At 39.4% G+C, this 8,482-nt stretch overlaps 1 long non-coding RNA gene across 1 annotated transcript; it reads right to left on the bottom strand.

Moving 5' to 3' along the window:
• Positions 1-425: 425 nt before the first annotated feature.
• On the bottom strand, positions 426-7,977 carry LOC130604757 (uncharacterized). The gene is made up of 3 exons (XR_008973514.1): positions 7,469-7,977; positions 1,709-1,820; positions 426-851 (listed from the first exon to the last, which is right to left on the bottom strand). It is a non-coding gene; the product is annotated as an uncharacterized LOC130604757 (long non-coding RNA).
• Between the last annotated feature and the right edge of the window lie 505 nt (positions 7,978-8,482).

Genomic DNA, 8,482 nt, shown 5'->3' with positions numbered 1-8,482 from the left:
TGACCTTGAGGAGTAACATTGAGAGGTGTTCCTGCTCAAGGGGAGATCCTGGTGCACAGCCCAATTCCATGCAGGAGTGAGATAATGGACTCATGGTCATGTTTGCATATCAGCTAAAGAAGTTAGGGTTTTTTTTAACTTGGCTCGAGTTGAACCCTGACTGGCATTATGATTAGGGGTTGCAAATTGCTCATATTAGCCCTTGGCTATCGCATTGTTATCTGTCTCCGCTGAATCCACTTTGAGTATGCAACCATCATGACCAGACACATCCATTACCGCCACTGGTGGTTATCACTTGGACAGTTACAAGAGATAAAAGTTAGGTTGAGTCAGGGAGGGAATCACACTGCCACACCCTGCCACGCACACGGACACCTTCCAGTAGACCAGGTTGCTTAAAGCCCTGTCCACCCTTGCCTTGAACAGTGTTAGGGATGGGACATCCACAACTTCTCTGGGCAGCCTGTTCATGGACATGGCAGCTGTAAACATGAACAGAGTCATTCACACAGGCTGTGACAAAAGGGAAAGATGGAGTGCAAAAGTAGACACTTTAAATGATATGTTAGGAAATGAAATGAGACAAGTTGTGGGCAGATGGAATGATTTAACAGCAATGTGCCATTCTGCTTTTATAGTGCCCTTTTGTTCTGACTGAATTTCCTATTTAATGGATGACTTCAGGTTTTGCTTTCTGGCTTCCAGACATTAATACATCTCACTTCGGAATTTCAAGCAGTGTCAGAGTCAGCATTTGGCAGCCAAGTGAGCCTACACCACTGCCAGGACAGAGGTTCATTCTGCCAAACTTCAACCATACCCCTCTGAGGAAGTTTTCTTAGACCTTCCTCAATGTCCATAAAGAAAAATAAGCAGTTTTAGAGAATGATTCATCTTATATATTTTAAAAGTCTACTCTGGGTTGAAATGAGTTCCTTTCTAAAAATGTCTATTTCTCTTCACTGACCAGTGAAGCAGTTTAGAATGACTAGCTCAAATACCCATGTCTAGACTGTAGCCCATGCTTGCATTCTTTTGATGAGTCCCGCCCAAGATGTCAAAAACCGAGAAGGAAAACATAAAACTGTCAGCTATATGAAAACTTATAAGCAAAAAATCGCTTTTATGAACTATATGGACATTTATGAAAGATAACTCTTAATATCAAACAACATGCATATATCTGTGATGCAAACACCACCCCCACACTCCCTTTACTTGGAGGAGATTAAAGTACCAAGAACCTGACAAAAATCTTCATTGTCACTTAGGCTTTTGGCTTTAATAAAATCAAGCAGAAACAGAATAGAAAAAGAACAAAAAAGCAAAACTACCACCCCTGTTGTGACTGCTCCTAATTTTACTAAACACTCCTATGTTTTTTTCAACAGGTCATAAGATTATGAAGAAATTCTTAGAGACAATTGGCAACATTAACAAAGATCTGCTTTATATTTGCAGATCTTAATTTCTTGGGGGGGGGGAATTCATTTTTTTGTTTCTTTTTCACCAAATTAAACTCTTGGCAACATTGAACTTATCCTTTTGTTATTTTTATTAAGAAAAGATTTGCGAGTCAGACTTCTGCTTGACTCCTGGCCAGATCAAGAGTACTATAGAAGCGGGAACTGGAAAAGTCAAATGCCACTCAATATTGTTGGCAATACTGAACTGTAAAGACCAGCCAAACAGCAGTGCCACCTACTGTTTAGACTTTACAGAAACTCCTAAAAGTTGGGTCCAGGCACCTTATGTATGGTTTACAGTAGAAGGTTCACTTTGAGAAGGAATTACTTTCTGTAACAAACACGGTGTAGCTGAAAAATAAGTTTAAAAGAAAAATTAAAACCAAACATCTGTGTATGAGTGAGATCACTGTCTTCTACTCTTATTTTTTTATGCAAAGTATTCCAGTCAGGGAAATAAGAATTTTAAACATGTTTTTTAATTAAGGGATAAAGTGGGAACTGATTTAATCTTCAGTTTTTTACAGGATTTTGCATTTTTTACAGGATTTTTTTGCATTTTTACAGGATTCAGTTGCATTTGAGCTTCCTACTCGCTCACTGACTCTCAACATGCATATACATGAAATGGACTTGCAGACTGAGTTAATACATGATTTGTTCTCATACAGATGATTTACAGAAAATAATGTTATTTTCAGATTAATTTATAAAAGGTACATAAAATATTAGCAGATTTTATTGTTAGGAAATGTTTGTACTGAAATGTTTAATCAGGTATCAAGGAGCAGCTCTTAACATAGGTGTAGTGGGGTCCATTGCCATGAAGACTAAATAACCCTCAGCAAATCTCTGAGTCTGATTTCATTCCTGCATCAGGCTGAGGCATGGCACACAACAGGATGGAGCCCAGCACCACAGATGCCAGGACGTCCTCTGAGCCCATGCATCAGCCCCAGTGAGGATTTCCCTGCTACCCTCTGAAACCCCTTCCCCTGTCAAAAGGCATGGGCCAAATGGGGCTGAGCACGGAAAGTAGCATGAAGGAAAAAGTTACTAGGTCATTTGGGAAGTAATGGCCATTTGTGGGGGTGGGGACATTTTCCCAGCCTGTAACAACTAACTATCCTTCTCTTTTATTACCCAGATAATGAATAATCTACAGCGCTCTTGATGCATGTGTTTGTTCCCTTAAGTTGCATTAAACATGGGGGGACACATACACAACGGCCTATAACAAAATTTTTTGTTGAGATCATGACTAACCAAAAAGCCTTAGCAGGCTCCTGGAGACACCAGTCTAAAAGGCTGTGAGTTTTAGATTACTCATCCCTCTTGTACAATGACTACAATATTCTAGTAATATTAAGTCTATGATAAATGCCAGTTGTTGAAGCCATGTGACAGCGAGGCTTCTAATTCCAACTACCTTGGGTACCTGAAAGACGAGAAGCCATTCAACAGCATCACAGAATGATTCGGTCTGGAAGGGACCTGAAGGATCATCTAGTTCTAACCCCCTGCTATGGGCAGGGACACATCCAGAGGGTGAGACACTTCATTTTGAGATATGGTACGAGCTGATTTAGCTTACTGTAGAATGCCAATGTTTACTTTACACTAAACAAATAAATAAATGAAAAATTTTGGCAAAAATTAACAGGGCAGGAAAATCTTCTAGCAAGGAATTTCAATGAATTTCAATTCCCATTTCAGAGCAATGCTTTTTTAAAAAAATTACATTTGTTTTTAATAAAGTATATCTTTACCTGAAATTCTTGGTTTTGGGTAGAACACGGTAACTGTAATACATAAAGGCAAAATCTAAACTCTCAGAGGCTGCTGAGAGATGTAAAGGTGCTGAAAGCCTGACCTAGCAGCATATCTAAGTGGCACAATATGATCAAATGCATGATTTAAATAATGCTACTCTGCTCAATAGACAGATGAGGCCTTTGGAAACTCGGGAAGAACTATCTGCTCTTTGATATTTAGAAGTAACTTGAACATGTCATCTTTGGGCTAGATAGCAGCTGCAAGTCAGCCCAGGGGAAATCTCACCTCAGTCTTTTTGTTAGCTGCTGTTACTCAGTTTTCATTAAAGCAATGCTCCAGATAAAGCGCAGACAGGTGCAAGGGAATAAAATTGAAGAGTACCTTGCCTGCTCAGCTTGATCAAAGCAAACTTAGTGGCCCCAAGTGATAAAATAGGGGCAGAAAGAAACACAGAAATCAAGATAAAGACAAACTTTAACCAAAACAACTATGAAAAATGTGTTATGTGTTCCTCATAAACAGTACTATACCATTTTATTTAAGGAGCCTTAAATTACACAATGTCAGTAGTCTTCACAATAATTATGCTTTGTTTAGTTAATTATGTCAATCATACCCTCACTTGCTGCTCAAATCAACTACAGGCTTGTCACCCTGCAAATTACATCATACAAACCTAGTATGCACTGTTTGATATGACTAAACTCAAACAAACTACTTCAGGCTTGGACCGAACCTCTTGTAAGGTTCAGCAGATCTAATCAGCTACTCAGAACTCTTATATACTATATGGTATAGTATCTTTTTCGCTCAGAAAGTCTGTTAGCCTTCTGCCTTGAATGATTTTCTTGGTTCAAATCAACTAAATAGGAGAAATTCCTCATACTTTGCTGTTGTTGTGATTCCTTCTGAGAGCCCATATTACAGGGCTGCATCTTGAAAGTCCATTGTTCAACAGTGCCCTATGTTCCAGCTTTCTAATTTACAGCTTAAGACAGGTGCTTATTTCATCTAATATGACAAATAAAAGACACGTTGAGCATTTCTAAGGACAATTTAAATTAGGCAGCTCAGGGGTTTCCCCCCTTTAGGCAGAATTCTATGGCTTATTCACCAGTTGATGTTTTTGGTTTGACAGGTATCAGAGATCTTAGTTTTCTAAAATTTATCAAAAAAATGATTCAATGTCTATCCTGCTGATAACAATAGGTTTCTTCTGCTTACATACTGTTTAAAGACTTGTCTTCAAATCCTGCGAGACACTGCAATTATTCAGCTTATAAATCAAAAGAACCATCAGAAACTGGTAACTAGTAATTAATGATACAACGCCATGGGAATTACTATTGTAACTAAAGTTACTTGCTTTTTGAGCAGACGTTAAATCCACTTTCTTCTTCATTTTTTTTGGTGTTTTTCTGATAATTGATAAATAACAACTTTCCTTTCCTCCGCTTCAAGTTTTCTGGAACTTTTGACTTCAAATATATGCATCTATCTAGCTCTTCTTCCCAATAATAAAAAATCTTTCTCTTTTTCACTTTCTCTGGAACTTCTCTGGAAGCTCTTTTTTTATTTGCAATGACAAATGAAACTATTAATGCAAACTGTACCTCTTCTATGAAATTGAAGCCCAGCTCTGCACTGTGGACTGTTGCCTTGGCTTCAGTAATATTACTGTTTACAAACAAAGTTCAAAGATGTACTCCCAGTGTTTTTTATTTGTTTCCCACAGACTTGAAAAGAAGCAAGACAAGAACTGGAAAGAGCAACTAATGAGAAAAACCCTGCACTTCCTGCTCTGAGAAATTATCTTCCCATACAGTGCCCCAAACTGCATTTCACCTTCACATTTATTTGCAGTCAAACTAATTAATTTTATTTTTTTCTTTCCTGTAGGTATAATTCACAAAATGTACAGCTTTAAAAAGTACTTTTCCCTGAGAATTCTCTTCGGAAGTATACCTTCGAAAGATCCAGTCATGACTTGATCCACTAGATCTATATTCACCCTGCCTTTCAACAATGTGAACTTAATTTTGGTTTTATTTATTTTTCCCTTTTTATTACAAATTTCAATATTATGTCTGTATCATTTGGAGAAGATCTTTGCTAGGGCTTGCTAAATCTGATTTTATAAAATTGGCCATTAGTATCACGGCTGTTTTCCAAGCCAGCTGTTGAACTTTACCTTCTGAAAGACTTATGCTACTGTTCTTCTCTCTTATGAGCCTCAACACACTTTCAGCTTTGTTAATACCTCCTTTCTTGCACAGTTCCTTTGAAGCTAGACATTTCCATCCTAGTTACCCACCCCCTTCTACCCTATGAAGTCACTAGACTCCTTGCAAAACCAGTTGTTTTTTATCTAGAAGCACCTCTGTTCATTTGAGCTTTCTGGGGGTACAGTTCCTACATTTGCTTTATCTGTGAACTTCTATCTCCTGTAATCATCACTCTTTGGGTCCCTGTTTGGACACATTAGTCAAGCACAAAGTGACTCTCCTAGCAGGATATACCCAGTTTAGAAGTATAAAAATTATTAATTGGTTATCATACACATATGATCACTACTAGATTAGGCATTAATATGCTCACCATGTTTTGTAAGACTATGCAGGGTCTTTACTAGCCAGGTAGACAAATGTCAGGAGCAGAGCCGCAGCTGTGCCATTTCTGACACCCTGGTTTTAATTTGTGATTTTATACTTGCCCATGTTGATGCTTTTCCTTGTCTTACCGTGTCTGCAGTTTTAGCTTTCTCATCTCACATGAATCTCCTCTTCAGATTTCCTGACAGGTTGTGGGTTTTTTTTTCCCCCTCCCCCCTCTTTTTTTTTTTCCTCACAACTCTGCAATTTTCTCAGTCTTCTGAGCCATGGTTATGTAGCTGTGTAGTATCAGCAATGGGCCTGGTATCCTTCAGAGCACAGATGCCCCAACAGACTTCAAGACAGAGGGAGTCACACTCCTCTTTTTTAGCACTGAGATGACTGTGACACAGAGGTGAGGAAATGAATTAGTTCCAAGTGGCTACCAGTCAGACCTGTAGGTTTGAGTATACATTGCTCAACAGTAACCTATATGCCCGTGCTTACTCCGTAAGAAAAGCTTATCTTTTTCCCTGTGATACACCACCAGACATTTCTTCAGATCTTAATACACTGCATTAAGTCATTATGTTTCTCAAACTTTTCGCTCTGTGTATCAGTATTTGGATCTAGGCCAATAATTTGAATTAATGTTGCAAAAAACGGTATTTAATCCTTTAATGACACCTATCTACAAGAAGAATCCTCTATTGTCCCCATGAAAATTTATTATGCAGAGCTCATAGAAGAGACATTCAATAGGGGATATAACTTTAAAATGAATATATTTCCAAATTACACACATAACATCTTTGTCAGTAATAAAGAAAGACAAGTTAAGTTTCACTCCCAATGATTTTCTTTGTATGCCTTCTCATTTTCTATGTAGGACTGTGAAATAAGAATTCAGTCTTACTAGCAGTGACAAGTTACAGCGGACAATACTGACCAACTTAATTGTGCTGACCAAAAAAGTAACACAGATACAGTCATATTCCAAAATCTCCTTTTGCCGCTGTAGCTTATCTTGTTAAGGGAACTGAATTTATATACATTTCCAAGTAACTATATCAGTGCTCCAAAATGCCTATTCTGGCACACACCATATAAAACCATCAGAATGTTTATATAACTCACGTAAGCTTTTTTCTTTTTGTACATTTTATTCTTAAGAAAATGGCAGAATATAACAAAGAACAACTACTAAGGGAGCAAAGAATGAAAGACATGTCATGCTATAAAAATGTTGAAAATGGATACACTTATCTAAACATGAACATGCTGCAGATATAATTAGCTTTGACACTTGATGGATAAGAGTCTGATCAAGTCTACCTATGGGAGAGGGCAAGAGAAAGGACTGAGTTGAGACGGGGAGAAGTCTTATTTACACTTTCTTCTAAAAGGGTAAAAGAGACACCAGTGTCAGCAGCTACATTTGAGAGACAATGTCTCTGCTATCCCTGGCAATGACGGGGCTTTGCCTATACATGGAACTATCCTTGATTAAAGTTTTCATTCTCACCAATTCATAAATCTTAATCTGTATTAAGATTGGAATAAGATTAATATTGGAATAATTTTCCAGTTCATTAATAGATCAGACATATTACAGAAGGAAGAAGAGATTACCTAATGTACCTGAACCCACATCTGGGAGGATGAGAACAAAAAGGGTCCTCCTGCTATGCTTGTGACCTTTGCACTTGTCATAGCTGTGAAACAAGTATTAATTTAGATGCAAGAGTGGTGCTCATGATGCTACTGCCCACTACAAATTAGAATTCTTGCCTGTAATTAAAGCAGGCTTTTTTCTTAGACATCTACGGCTCGTCTCTCATCTACAAGCACACCCTGTAAATATGGGGAAAGAGCACAGGATGATGAAAAGGCAGTAACTCCACCATGAGATTATTTGGTTGCTGCAAAACAATTCCAGGGCTCTGTTTTGCAACTATTGCTTTTTAGAAGTTGGAAAGACGACTGAACTATGCACAACCACTTTAGACAACAGAAGCTGCCAAGGTCCCACACAAAACAGATGCAGCTCCTTCTATCCCAAACCCATACCAGCCCTTCCCATACACCAACAAAAAGTAATAAGGGACTCCAGAAGTGGAGGCTTGTATGTGAAGTCTAACATATTTCTTTTCCCCAGCTAGTTTAACTCCAGTAAGGCCCCTGGGAGACTTGACACATACACTTTTATCTCCCTGGTTTTATTCATCCACTGTTGGCTATAGGATCCCTCTCCACCTGGAATCTACATGCTGAGCGGGCTCTGCTACTCGCCTGCCAGCAGGGTGAGCAGACTCACCTAATTAATACACACGCACCCCCCCCAAAAAAGGGCAAGACTACCCAAACCAAACCAAAACCCAGGTTCAATGCCGTCTCGAGGTCACCCCTTCAGCCACAAGGAAGCGCCTTCGCAGTGCCGGACCGGAAAGCGGCGCTGACACGCGCCACTGTCTCCCGGTTGTCAGCGGCAGCTCACTGAGTGGTGTCGTGAGTCAGGCAGAAAGGCACCCGGCGGGCCTCCCTCCCTCGGGAGGCCCCGGAGCAGGAGAAGGAGGTGGCCAGCCTAGGCAGGCACGCTGCCTCACCCAGCACCTGTGGGCAGGGCGGAAAGAGGCCACCCCAACT

The sequence above is a fragment of the Pezoporus wallicus genome, unplaced genomic scaffold (genome assembly GCF_028554395.1).
Source record: "Pezoporus wallicus isolate ANWC-B61680 ecotype Strahan unplaced genomic scaffold, APGP_CSIRO_Pwel_v1 contig_5767, whole genome shotgun sequence".
Lineage (NCBI taxonomy): Eukaryota > Metazoa > Chordata > Aves > Psittaciformes > Psittacidae > Pezoporus > Pezoporus wallicus.
The sequence above is the reverse complement of the archived record's forward strand: the minus strand, read 5'-3'. Positions and strand labels throughout refer to the sequence as shown.